Below are 14,024 nucleotides of genomic sequence, written 5' to 3'. Positions count from 1 at the left end.
TCAAAAGCATCAATTCTCCGGCGCTCAGCTTTCTTCACAGTCCAACTCTCACATCCATACATGACCACTGGAAAAACCATAGCCTTGACTAGATGGACCTTTGTTGGCAAAGTAATGTCTCTGCTTTTGAATATGCTATCCAGGTTGGTCATAACTTTCCTTCCAAGGAGTAAGCGTCTTTTAATTTCATGGCTGCAATCACCATCTGCAGTGATTTTAGAGCCCCCCAAAATAAAGTCTGACAGTGTTTCCACTGTTTCCCATCTGTTTCCCATTCATCTCACACGCTAGTAAAGTAATGCTCAAAATTCTCCAAGCCAGGCTTCAGCAGTACGTGAACCGTGAACTTCCAGATGTTCAAGCTGGTTTTAGAAAAGGCAGAGGAACCAGAGATCAAATTGCCAACATCCACTGGATCATCGAAAAAGCAAGAGAGCTCCAGAAAAACATCTATTTCTGCTTTATTGACTATGCCAAAGCCTTTGACTGTGTGGATCACAATAAACTGTAGAAAATTCTGAAAGAGATGGGAATACCAGACCACCTGACCTGCCTCTTGAGAAACTTGTATGCAGGTCAGGAAGCAACAGTTAGAACTGGACATGGAACAACAGACTGGCTCAAAATAGGAAAAGGAGTACGTCAAGGCTGTATATTGTCACCCTGCTTATTTAACTTATATGCAGAGTACATCATGAGAAATGCTGGGCTAGAAGAAGCACAAGCTGGAATCAAGATTGCCGGGAGAAATATCAATAACCTCATATATGCAGAAGACACCACCCTTATGGCAGAAAGTGAAGAGGAACTACAAAGCCTCTTGATGAAAGTGAAAGAGGAGAGTGAAAAAGTTGGCTTAAAGCTCAACATTCAGAAAATGAAGGTCATGGCATCTGGTCCCATCACTTCATGGGAAATAGATGGGGAAACAGTGGAAACAGTGGCTGACTATTTTTCTGGGCTCCAAAATCACTGCAGATGGTGACTGCAGCCGTGAAATTAAAAGACACTTACTCCTTGGAAGGAAAGTTATGACCAACCTAGATAGCATATTCAAAAGCAGAGACATTACTTTGCCAACAAATGTCCGTCTAGTCAAGGCTATGGTTTTTCCAGTGGTCATGTATGGACTGTGAAGAAAGCTGAGCACCAAAGAATTGATGCTTTTGAACTGTGGTGTTGGAGAAGACTCTTGAGAGTCCCTTGGACTGCAAGGAGATCCAACCAGTCCATTCTAAAGGAGGTCAGTCCTGGGTGTTCATTGGAAGGACTGATGCTAAAGCTGAAACTCCAGTACTTTGGCCACCTGATGTGAAGAGTTGATTCATTGGAAAAGACTCTGATGCTGGGAGGGATTGGGGGCAGGAGGAGAAGGGGACGACAGAGGATGAGATGGCTGGATGGCATCACCGACTCAATGGACATGAGTTTGGGTGAACTCTGGGAGTTGGTGATGGACAGGGAGGCCTGGCGTGCTGTGATTCATGGGGTCGCAAAGAGTTGGACACGACTGAGCGACTGAACTGAACTGATATGATTCACTGGAGTAGGAAATGGCAACTCACCCCAGAATACTTGACTAGAAAATTCTATGTACAGAGGAGCCTGGTGGGCTACAGTCCACTGGGTTGCAAGAGTTGGACAGGACTGAGCACGCATGCATATACATGTGATTTACATGGCGGTTACTACAAACTTCAGTAAGAGATATAAAAACATTTGAGTAAATTAAGAAACATACCAGTATGGAAAAACTAAATATATAAACCTATTAATTCTTCCGAAATTAATATATACATTTGCCTGTGTGCTAAGTCATGTCCAACTTTTTGTGTCTCTATGGACCATAGCCCGCCAGGCTCCTCTGTCCATGGGATTCTCCAGACAAGAATACTAGAGTGGGTTGCCATGCCCTCCTCCAGGGGATCTTTCTGACCCAGGGATTGAACCCGTATCTCTTATGTCTCCTGCACTGGCAGGTGGGTTCTTTACTATCAGCACCACCTGGGAAGCCAATATATAGATTTATTATAATCCTACTCAGAGTATCAACAGATATTTAACATTTTGACAAAGTGTTTCAAAACTTAATTTATAAGAATAAGCAAGGAAAATAAGAAAAATTTTAATAATTATAATGAGAATTCACTGTATAATTAATGTTATAAGGCTAAAATATTAAATAACCAAAACAGTGTGGTACTCATTAAAGAATTTACAAATAGATATCTTAGGCCTGAAATTGACTTTAGACTACACAAGATAAGATTAGGAATAATCTAGGATAATTCAACAGGTATATTATTTAAGGAAATTATATATGAAATATAACTATATATATGAGGAAGTAAATATATTATGAAGGAAAATTAAGTATTTAGAAAACAGATAGGTCTTCAACTCATAATATGAACAACAGCAACAAAAAAACTAATTTCAAATGAAAAGCTGAACGTAAGTAAAAAGCCTAAAGGCCAAAGGTGGGGGGAGGGGGGGGGGCAGCGGGAAACAGTTAATCACAGAAAGGAGTAAAGAGTACAAATTGAAAAGCCGTGGAAGTAATCTCCATGGAGAACAGAGACCTATCTGGCCATATGGAAAATCTTCTGCACATTAAGACACACGATAAACATTTCAAAAATATGATACTTCATTAATATATACAGAGTATCCCATAGTAGGATAAACATAATTTGCTTAATTATGATTTATAAAGTTAGGTGAAAAGTTATAAAATGTGAAAACATGATCTCAATTTGGGAAAAAAGAAAATAAACTCAGAAAGCCATGAACCAAATGTTAGTAAGAGCACTAAATGCAGGTGATTTTGGACTTCTTTGCTGTGCCTTTCTGTTTCCCAAATTAGCCAAAATTAACTTGCATTGTATTATAATCAGGAAAAAATGCTAGTTGAGAAAAACAGCATCAAATGACAATGATACATTACAGTCTTAATTCATTAAGACGTCTCAAATAAATGGACAAAGTATGTGATTAAATAATTAACCAAGAGAAAGCACATTGATGAAATACCAATGTTTTTTATCTCTAGTAATCAAAGAAATGCACATTCAAACTATGAAGTACCAAGGCTAGGATTTCTCATTGACATCCCACCGGAAAGAGTACTCTAGCACATCTTTAGTTGAAGTGCAAACTGTTGCAACCTTTTTGGAAAGCTTTTTGCCAGTATGTATCTGGAGCCTTTAAAAAAGTTCTTCACTTTGACCTAGTAATTTCACTTCTAGGACTCTGTGCTAAAGAATTAGAGATCTAGGCAATGAAGAGTTACTTAAATAGAAAAAATTGGGGATCAACAACTGAATGCCCCAAAAGAGGGGAATCCGTAAACCCTCCGTGGGACAACATGACAGATGAGGTTCAGACACTGAAACCAAGATTTAAAAACATTTAATGGAGTGGAAACATCTTAATGATAGAATGTTAGGCAAAGGGGCAGGATTAAAAATTGCATATTAGGTATCTGTGCTGCTGCTAAGTTGCTTCAGTCGTGTCTGTCTCTTTGCAACCCCAAGGACTGTTGCCTGCCAGGCTCCTCTATCCATGGGATTCTCCAGGCAAGAATACTGGAGTAGGCTGCCATTCCTTTTCCAATTAGGTATCTATCAGATCAGATCAGTCGCTGAGTCGTGTCTGACTCTTTGCGACCCCAGGAATCGTGGCACGCCAGGCCTCCCTGTCCATCACCAACTCCCGGAGTTCACTCAGACTCACGTCCATCGAGTCAGTGATGCCATCCAGCCATCTCATCCTCTGTCGTCCACTTCTCCTCCTGCCTCCAACCCCTCCCAACATCAGAGTCTTTTCCAATGAGTCAGCTCTTCGCATGAGGTGGCCAAAGTACTGGAGTTTCAGCTTTAGCATCATTCCTTCCAAAGAAATCCCAGGGCTGATCTCCTTCAGAATGGACTGGTTGGATGGTCTTAATTTTGCTTGAAATAAACAAAAGTTCCAGTTCTACTGCTCCCCAGCCAGGTGACTTGGTCAAATCTTTGTCTCTGAGAAGACGTTTCTCCAACTCTTAAAAGTGAGAGGGGAACATTTGGATTTCTCAATTTTCACTGTTGCAAGACACAGCATATAATAAAAAAAAGTAACAAATCATAAATAGATGCATAACATCTGCATTAATAATTAAAAGATAGAGTTTTAGTTGTTAAAATGGCTTTGGATTAAAAATTCTTTTTTAATTATTTTTTTATTTAAGTATAGTTGACTTACAATGTTAGTTTCAGATGTACAACATAATGACTCAATATTTTTAGAGATTACGTATCATACAAATTTATGATCAAATATCGACTATATTCCCTGTGTTGTACATTACATCCCTGTGACTTTTTTTTAGTACTTTTTAAAAAAAGTATGGACCGCTTCATGAATTTGCGTGCCATCCTTGTGCGGGAAACACGTTGATCTTCTCTATATCATTCCAATTTTAGTATATGTGCTGCGAAAGCTAGCACTAACTTATTATATAACTGCTAGTTTGTACCTCTTAATTCCCTCCACCTATTTGCCCTAGCCCATACTCCTCTCCCCCCGTGGTAGCCACTAGTTTGTTCTCTGTATCTGTGAGTCTGTTACTGTTTTGTTGTATTTGTTCGTTTGTTTTGATTTTTAGATTTCACATATAAGTGAAAACATACAGTGTTTGTCTAAAAATTCTTTATTTTTTTAAACAAGTGACATACTTAGGACCTTCCTGACTGCTTAGATAGTGACAATTCATCAGAGATAGACCGTGTGGCTAGAAGCAAGCAGGCTCTCTGATCCTCTGTAACTAATTTGATCTGGGCTTGCCTGCCTGAGTCAGGAACACATTTCACCTGTTGTCAGCCGTCCCATGACTTGGCATTGGAGAAGTTCTCAGTCAGCAAAGGGTACTTAGCCAAAATCCTAGATCGAAGAGGTGCCCTGGGAGAATGTGCAAGGCTATCCGACTGCTGTTACACGGATGGTGCAGGAAAGTCACTTTCTGGAGTTCTTTTTACAAATTCATGTAGTTTCTATGCATAACTCAGGAAGCTCTTGCCGTCCTCGCTGAGATTCAAGTAATAACTGAGCATATTTCTTTCACAACCGCCTGACCAATCCGTCCCACTGTGAATTTTAGGACCCTGCCGGAGGCACGATGAAAGAATAACCTCTGGCACAGTAAAGCAAGTTAAGTTAGGGACTAATTAGCCTGCTGAGCGGCAGAGAAGTGAATCTGAATTTACTCAGACCCCAGCAGTTAGCAAAACTGCAGACCCAGTTAGGCTCACGCTCGACTCTCTCATCCAAATTCATTCTGCCTTTGCGGGGAAAAAGGAATACAATCTCATGCCAAAAGCATTTAACTTCTGTGAATTTTATCCACCTCCCTGAGATGGACAAACCAGACTATTAGAGAGTCCTTCAATTCCTCCAGGCAAGTGGATCATAGGCAAAAATATGTTCATCAATGAAATCTGAGTTCATGTTGTGAATAATAACAAATGAATTGAAGCTTTCTTTAGAAATGACAGTAACTTGAACTAACTCCAGTGATATCCAAATTAAACTGTGTTATACGATATTTTAAACCCAGATGTGTCTAGTATGCACTTGGTCACATGTGTTTTTCCCAATGATTTTTTTTCCATTCTCTGGATTTTCCATAGTCAGTGATATTATATAGTTTAAACCTAAAATGAAGTCATCAAAATAGAGTCTCTCCTTGCTTCTGCCTCTTCCATAATTCTGAATGGAGCACACTTACTGTTTTGTTATTAAAATGTAGCGGTTCCTACAAAGCAATAAAATTCATAAATGCCAACTGCATTTTGTTATAGCTCTGAACTCATGTGCAAATGTAACCAGCCCTCCTGAAGGAGACGTTCCAGTGTTTTTGGACACGGAGCATATTTCTGTGGGGTTGCCCCACAGCAGATCACTCCACAGAGCCAGCAGCAACACCACCACTATGTAGATAACACTTTAACCGACAACCCTGTCAGGCCTAGCCGCCCTGTTTATTATTATTTTATTTTATGCCTTAAGGAGAGAGGGGAAAGGATGCAGGAGTATGAAGTCTGTCTTATAGACCCAATGTCATGGAGAAAGAGCAGGGAGAAGACTGCAGCTACACCCTGTCCCTCTCATCTCAGCCCCCACAGCTGGCAGGCAGGAGGGGAAAGAACAAACATCCCACAGTTTCTCAGAGCTGAAGGGACCCTCTTCCCGGCAGAGGCAGGAAGACCTCAGAGACCTCGGGGAGGGGCAGCTGTGCCCCCATGAGAAGCAGCCTCATGCACCTGTGTCATCTGTGGTCAGGGACAGTGAACAGTGGCAGCTAGGAAAGAGAGGAGTAATGGAAGGAAGACCCCCAGCCGCACTGGGGACAGCACCATGGAGACTCCATCAGAACGAAAAGGAGCCTAAGAGCCAATATTTGTTGAATTCTTGTTGCCTATCAGACACTGTTGTAAGCCCTTTACATGAACAGTCTCATTTGCTAGGTGTTACTATTTTGTTGTTGCTATTTAGTCGCTGAGTCATATCAGACTGTTTTGTGACCTCATGAACTGTGGCCCTCCAGGTTCCTCTGTCCATAGGATTTCCCAGGCAAGAATACTGGAATGAGTTGCCATTTCCCTCTCCAAGGGATCTTCCCAACCCAGGGATTGAACCTGAGTCCCCTGCATTGGCAGGCAGATTCTTTATGACTAGGCCACCAGCGAGGCCCAGATGCTACTATCTGTCACCCCTCCCATTCAGTAAATGAAGAAGTTTAGGCCCCAGTAGAACAAGTATTTTGCACAAGATCACACAGATTGGACATAAATAGCAGAGCCAGGTAAACAAATCTAAGCAACCTGGCTCCAGATCCTCATCTTGTAAAAGACTATTAGACAAAACACAGCAGAGTTCTATTTCCTGCACATCCAAGTCTCTGGGCTAAGGTCATACCTAGTGTGCCTTAACGCGGGGTTTAGGCCTTCTCAAACTCCTGTTTCTCTAGCATAGAGGTGCGCTTACCTGCCAAATCTGAGGCAGGACCTCGCTATCTAAATAAAATGAGTAAGAGTGGGGCTGTGGGCAAAATGGGATGAAGGGTTGAGATCTTCCTCTTCCACCATCTCCTTTAACTGGCAGAGGCTCCAACCCTCCTGTGACACAACTGGAAAACCAGTATCACTCTGAATTATGAGCTTGAGAGGCAAAAGAAGCACAGCTAGAAAGTCAACAACAGGCAACTAACCCAGAGGAAAAGGAGAAATCACCACCACGCACCCCTCAGCAGTCCCAGAGGTACCTCACCATCCTGGCTCTGACACGAACCATCTCAAGTTTGAGCATTTGAGGGGCCAGGAAAAGGTGGAATTCAGGGCTGGAGCGGAGAGTCAGGAATAAGGCAAATCCAATAAACAGGCAGAGGTGGGAAGCCAAGCCAAGCGGGCGCTGGGGCCAGCGGTCTGTGGTGAGCGAGCGGGACTGCTGGAGGAACAGAGGTGGGAAGCCGAGGAGGAGGCCAGCACAGGGACTGCTCCCAGAGCCGGCGTCCTCTGGCTTCAAGCTGTCCACACACATTACAAGAGACAGAAAGGGCAAGAACTTACCAAGGGCTTCGATAGCCATGTTTCTTTTTTTTTTCGGTGTGATGGGGCTATAACACACTCCTTCTCCCCTATTCAAATATTGCTTTTTCCTTCCTTACAGTAACATACCACTCAGTGGCTGGCACTGTCAGCCTTAGCAGATACAGAAATGCCTGCTTTGGGGAACCCTAGATAGATGGAATGGGCGGGACACAGGGAATGGGGGCAGTGGGAGATAGGTCGAAGAAGGAGGGGATATATGAATACATATATACTTGATTCACTTCACTGTGCAGCAGAAAACTAACACAACATTATAAAGCAATTATATCCCCAGCAAAGTAAAGAGAGTCCAAGACTGGATTTAATCCCAGCTCTACCCCATATTAGGGCTTCCCTGATGGCTCAGTTGGTAAAGAATTTGCCTGCAGTGCAAGAGACCTGGGTTCCATCCCTGGGTTGGGAAGAACTCCTAGAGAAGGAAATGGCAACCCACTCCAGTAACCTTGCCTGGGAAATCCCACGAACAGATGAGCCTGGCGGGCTAGAGTCCATGGGGTCACAAGAGCCGCACACGACTTAGTGACTAAACCACCACCCCATGCTAGCTGTGTAAACTTGGGTAAGTTACCTATCTTCTCAGAGCCTGAGCATCCCCTTCCATGATATATAGATAATAAAAGTACCTACCTCAGAAGGTTGTAATGAGGGTGACAGATAAATACATATAGGGTAGTCAGAACAAGTCCCAAGCAAAGTTCAAACTAAATGCTGGCTCTTATTGCTCTCTTACTTTGACAGCTTTCCTTTCCCTCTTGACTACTTTCTTTTTTCTCTTCTACACTCTTGTTAGTTTCCTATTACTACTGAGACAAATGGCCTCAAATGTGGTGTAAACAATACAGATTTGTTATCTTCAGCTCTGGAGGCCAGAAGTCTCAGGTGGGTTGGCAGGGCTGTTTTCCTTCTGGAGGCCCGGCATCTCGAGGCAGCCTAAATCCCTTGGCTCCTGACCCCTTTCTTACATTAGTCCAACCTTCTATGAGGGATTCTGTGACCCTCTTGCCTCCCTCTTATAAGAACCCTCTTGACTAGGTTGCACTCAGGTAATCTAGCATAACCCCCTCATCTCAAAATCTTTAAAAACATCGGCAAAGTTCCTTTTGTCCTGTTAAGAAACATGTGTATAGGTTATGGGGATTAAGACTTGGACAATTTACAGGATCACTGGCATTATTCAATGTACTAGACATATTTTTCCTAAGCCTAAAGTTGCAGACTGGCAAGACTTAGGAAGACCAAGATGGAAAAGACAATAACATTAGTAGCTAACGTTTTGAACACTGACTATGTGCCTGGCACTATGCAAAGCGCTTAAGGTACATTATCTTACTGAGGTCTCAAATGCATGACGTGTGAGAGTTCAGTTGTATCCAACTCTGTGCGACGCTACTGTAGCCCGCCAGGCTCCTCTGTCCATGGGATTTTCCAGGCAAGAATACTAGAGTGGGTGGCCATGTCCTGCTCCAGAGGATCTTCCCAACCCAGGGATCACACCTGTGTCTCCTGCGTCTTCTGCACTGCAGGCAGATTCTTTCCTGCTGAGCCATCAGGGAAGCCCTAGGTCTCTGAGCAACTCCATAAAATTACTATCTTACAGAAAGGTTAACTTCTCATCTAAAGCTGTACAGCTGGTAGATGACAAAGCTTATGTAGAACCAGGTAATTTTGATTCTAGAGTATTTGACCAAGAGTGCCTTGCCCCGACACCTTAAGCTACTATAACATGACCACCAGGACGTTGAAGGTTATGCCATGAGAGGTGCACACGCACCCAGGACACAGAGAGACAGGGGTCCTGCAGACCCTAGGCTATAAGGTCCACACAGATGGTAGAGCTTCAGAATATTTTCTTATACTCAAAGGAGAAAGCTTGGGGTTACTAAAGAGTTTCTTCAAATGCAGACTTGAACAAAAAAGCCACGAAGGGACCAGCTAAAGAGGGAAAGTGAAAAGTCGGTTCCTGACCCCAGGCCAACCCTGTGATTCTAGTCAACCTCCCCCAAAGAAGAGAGAACCTCACAGTCTCTCCGGGAGAGAATTCCAACCAAGTCAGATTGACTCAGATCCTCCAAAGCCCTACCAGGAAGTTTCAGAACCCCGGCTGGCCACCAGAATGGTCACACCCATAGCACAACAGTCGGTATACACCAGGACCAAACCTCGCCCTACCGAGTGTCCCACAACTGCTATGAGAACCATGTGCCACAGGTTTCAACAAGGGTCCAGCAGTTTTACCAACAGCCACAATGAGCAACTTCTTTTCCTATCAGTTCTTTTCACAGAGAATGGCTCGAAACCAACTGTGATTAGCTAAAGTGGAAAAGGGTAAGCTAAACACTTGCTAAGCATGCCAATTACGGTGGTTTAACTAGCCGTAGCATTCCAAAACCTCAGTTGCTAAACAATTTAGCCATAGCCCTATCTGTAATTTTCTAATGAGCCAAGTTCAAGTTATTTGGTTTCACCCCACCAAAAAAGAGCCAGTTGTTTGTTTTCGGTGATGAACCTAAGGGTTGATACAGGAAAGCATAGTGGTCAAGGGAACAGAGTCTGGAGCCAGCCAGCTCTGACTGAATCCTGGCCCTGGCACTTTCTTGCTCTGACTTCATGTATGTTACCTAACCTTTTAGTTCCTCGGTTTTCCTGTCTTCAGAGGGGGCATAAAAATAGAAGTCTATATGTCCTTATACAAAATCAGAAGATTTTTGGCTTTGGTAATGGTAAAACAGTACACATGTCATATATTAAATAATGCTGTAGGTGAGATCTATAGCAAACATGTCCATCATTTCCAAAAATAAAAAATGTATATATACTTCTTATCAGGTGAGAAAAATTAAGACCAAAAGAACCTCATGTCATTTCAGACCAAATTTTGTAGCCAAATATGAAAACCAGTTTTGAGAGTTTCTTTTTTTTTAATTTTGGAATTGCAGGTAAGGGATAACAGGTCTCTGGCATTTAGCACCTAATGCTGTTGTTAGGATTAAATGAACTGACAAATATAAAGTACTTAGAATGCAGTGTTAGCAACAACAACTGTTACTATTATTTTTATCTAAGTAGACTTAGTAGGGGGCTATGAATAGGAAATTGTTAATTTATGGCTAAATTTGACTTGGAAATTAGTACTTGGGAGATTAATAGTCATTATGAATATTCCAGGGCAGATATCTAAGATGATGGACATATTATATATCTTCATTCTCCAGTATGGTAGCAACTAGCAACATGTGACAATTAAGTGCTTGAAATGTGACTAATCTCATTTAATTTTAATTTATTCAAAGTTAAATTTAAATAGCCCTATGTGACTTGTAGCTACCCTGACTGGACAGCACAGCTATAGAGGGCCGGGTTCCAATCTGGCTCATGAAAACCTATATAGATGAATTATAGCACTTGACTTAAAAAAAAAAAAAAAACAAGCCCTAGTCCTGCACCCTGGGAGAAGAGAAGACCACATGATGCTGAAGAGGGTTTTCTCTTCCTTTCCAGACCCTGTAGCTAGCCATTCACAAAGTGCATCTTTGAGATCTTCTTCTTCCTTCTCGACTCCCCACTTCCCCATCTCCAGCTCCATGGGAAACCCCACATAATTGGGCCACACGCTTCCCTAAGCCTCCATCAATACCCCTCAGCCTTCTCCAGGAGTACCAGGCTCCCCAGTCACCTGCCCTCACTCTCCCCAACCAAATTTCCACCTGCTAAGTGCCAAGATCTTAACCAAGCATCTAGAGGAAAGCCCCTGGATCATACCAGTTCACACTCTAAGCTGTTACTGCTTTTTCTCTCCTCTTCTCTGCTATGCTACTCCTTCAAACTCAAAGCTCTATATTGTTGTGCTCCCCCAGACCCTTTCTTCCCTCAAGCACAGTGACACCAGGCAAAGAAAGCAGGAGCCCAGGCTGAAGCAACTGTTATCCTACACAGGCTGATTGCAACCCAGGTGTGGTATGGCAGGGACTGCCAACACACAGGTGCAAATATCCCCTCTCACCCAGGCATGGGAAACATTCCCTGCTTTCTGCTTGAAAAAACAGCAAGCACAATTCTTTTCAACTTTCCATTATTCATTTAAAAATTTTTAGGTAACAAATTGTACATTAAATGAATTGTTAAAAGTATACAACAAAAGCCCAGAGAAGGCTGTAACTTAGAATGGCTGCAAATAGCAAAAGAAAACCAACCACCTTCATTGGAATCTAGTTTCACCACAACCCACTGGAGCATGGAATTTTTAATGACACAGGTCAACCTTGGCGCATATCCAAGGAGCTTATTTTACTAGAAGGACTGGAAGACAGTCCCCTCCTTGGTCCCCAGGCTTAGACCAAAGATGATTACTATGCATGACTCCTGGCTATAAGGAAAATTTCCCCCGTGGGGTTGTAAGTGGAGGACAATTCGAATGTTAAACATTATGCTCTTCTCTGAATCCTCTTCTCCAAAACAGAGATTTGTATTGAAGAACCAAAGCCATAGCACTATTTCCAGAGAGGCTTCTAGGTGCAAGCACTGTGCCAAGAAAGCCACAGTGAAGTCCTTCAGTAGGGAAAAGGAAACATCTACATAAATACTTCTCGAAGAATGCTGAGAGGAGAAAAAGCAGGGAAGGTAAAATGCTGCAGGCATCAGAGCCTGAGAAAGCTGACTATTTGGGACTGGGGTGTGAGGGAAGGTCTTATGGCAGCAACAAAACTGGTTAGGTTTTAGAGTGATGACATGGAGCAGAAAGGGCACTTAGGAAGAGCAAAGGATGTTTTAGATGACAGCACCCCAGGTATTCTTCAGAAGCATCTGTGAAGATATGGCTGGATACAGCATCCAGAGATAGTCGACCACCCCTTCTCCCCCAGGGCCAACTGGGCCCTGTAAATGCATCTACAGGGTCACCTAAATCCACCTCCCAAGACAGGCTCTCAAAAATTCTTCCTGGCAGATTACAGCACCCCAGGCCTTGGCTGTGCCCATTCTGACAGGGACCCCACCCTATCCCTACCAGGGATTCTTAGCAGAAACACAAGGAAATGCACTAATCCTGCAGGGATCTAAATGACCTAGTGGCAAATTTTGCATGATGCAACCCCAATTAAGAACCATGTGAAAATAAAACTTTTCCATCAAGTGACTCCTACTTAACATCTATTGAGGGTGCTCCCTCTTTAAAATGATGCTGCTAAATCTTTGAATGATGGATGATGGATCTCTCTTACATTAAATAATTAGTTGAGTCAGTTGTACCAAGTGTCTCATGACTTAAATACAAGGCAAGGGGGGCGGGGGGGGGGACCATAAATTTACACTGTGCATTTAACATCAGCCACAATGGAGGACTTTTCCTTCTAGGTTATTCATTATCACAGCACTAGAGGACTTTAAGAAAAAAGACGCAGCCATGCGTCTAGTGGCCAGTGAAAGTGAGCCCCAGGTCCAAAATTGTATTTTCTAGGACTTGATGTAGCTAATCTCTCCAGGAACAATCTCTTGAGCACTTTTCCTTGAAATACTGTCGCTAGGGACCGACCGCCTCGGAAAGAGTTTATATTTTTCATCTTTGTGCTGCACACACAAAATGCAGTGGAGACCCAAGGCAAACATCTGAAGCGGCTAAGGAAGCCCTACCAGGGTGTCCTCCAGCCCATGTGAGGCTGGCTCTCGCCCCCTAGGGAGTCGCCTGCCTCAGTTTTCCCCTGGAGATGGGGCGGGAGAGGGACACTCTCCCGCCAGGTACAACTGGGTGAGGTTGGCTGCCCTCGGCGGCTCTACTGACTGGTTCAGAGATTACAAGCCCCTCTCTCCCTTTCTCCACGCCTCGGGAACCGAGCTCCAGAGTCTCCTCCTCACCTTTCCTCTGCTGACCGGGCGCGCCGGAGTCCCCAGGTTGCAGCGTCCTTCTGGAACGTGCCTGTCGCTAACGGCGTCGGGTGTCCCCGCTACTGTGTGTCAGCGGCGGAGCGGATGCCAGGAGCGCGCAGAGCAGGGCAAGTGCTCGGGAGGCAGAGCCCGGGAGGCACAGCCGGGGCGCGCCGCCGCCGCTCCCGCTCGGGGGTCTGCCGCCCCCGCCGCCCGTCCGGCCCCGCGCCGCCCCGTGCGCCCCCGCCCGGCGCCGCTACTTCGCTCCGCGCCCGCCGAGCTCTGCGCGCTGCCCTGACGGCGGCGCGGGCGGCAGCGGGGCCCCCGCCCTGGGCCGGGCTTTCCCAGAACTCGCCCGCCCCGGGTGAGAGGCCGCGAGCGCAGCCGCGGGCCGCCGGGCGGCCGGGGGGAGAGGCCTGAGACGGGCCCGCCCCCGGGCCGCGGGCCGCGCGGAGAAGGCAGGCGCGAGGGGCGGACCCGGCCGCCACCCTGGCCCTGGACGTCGGCCTGGCGACCCCCGCC

General features: G+C 44.6%; 1 protein-coding gene and 1 non-coding gene across 5 annotated transcripts in view; both read right to left on the bottom strand.

Annotated features, from left to right (window-relative positions):
• The window catches only part of PLCE1 (phospholipase C epsilon 1), a 368,784-nt gene extending 355,073 nt beyond the window's left edge, over positions 1 to 13,711 (bottom strand). For 3 of the 4 annotated variants that reach the window (XM_044935313.2, XM_044935312.2, XM_044935311.2), the window contains exon 1: positions 13,494 to 13,711. The gene's annotated coding sequence lies outside the window, so the exon portion shown is untranslated. The remainder of the gene's footprint in view (positions 1 to 13,493) is intronic. The other variant, XM_006053593.4, reaches the window with a different exon arrangement.
• Positions 4,381 to 4,487, bottom strand: LOC112581674. The gene has a single exon (XR_003106295.3). It is a non-coding gene; the product is annotated as a U6 spliceosomal RNA (small nuclear RNA).
• Positions 13,712 to 14,024: the final 313 nt, after the last annotated feature.

Source organism: Bubalus bubalis, chromosome 23 (assembly GCF_019923935.1).
Source record: "Bubalus bubalis isolate 160015118507 breed Murrah chromosome 23, NDDB_SH_1, whole genome shotgun sequence".
Lineage (NCBI taxonomy): Eukaryota > Metazoa > Chordata > Mammalia > Artiodactyla > Bovidae > Bubalus > Bubalus bubalis.
Note: the sequence above shows the minus strand (reverse complement) of the source record. Positions and strands in the feature narration are given on the sequence as shown.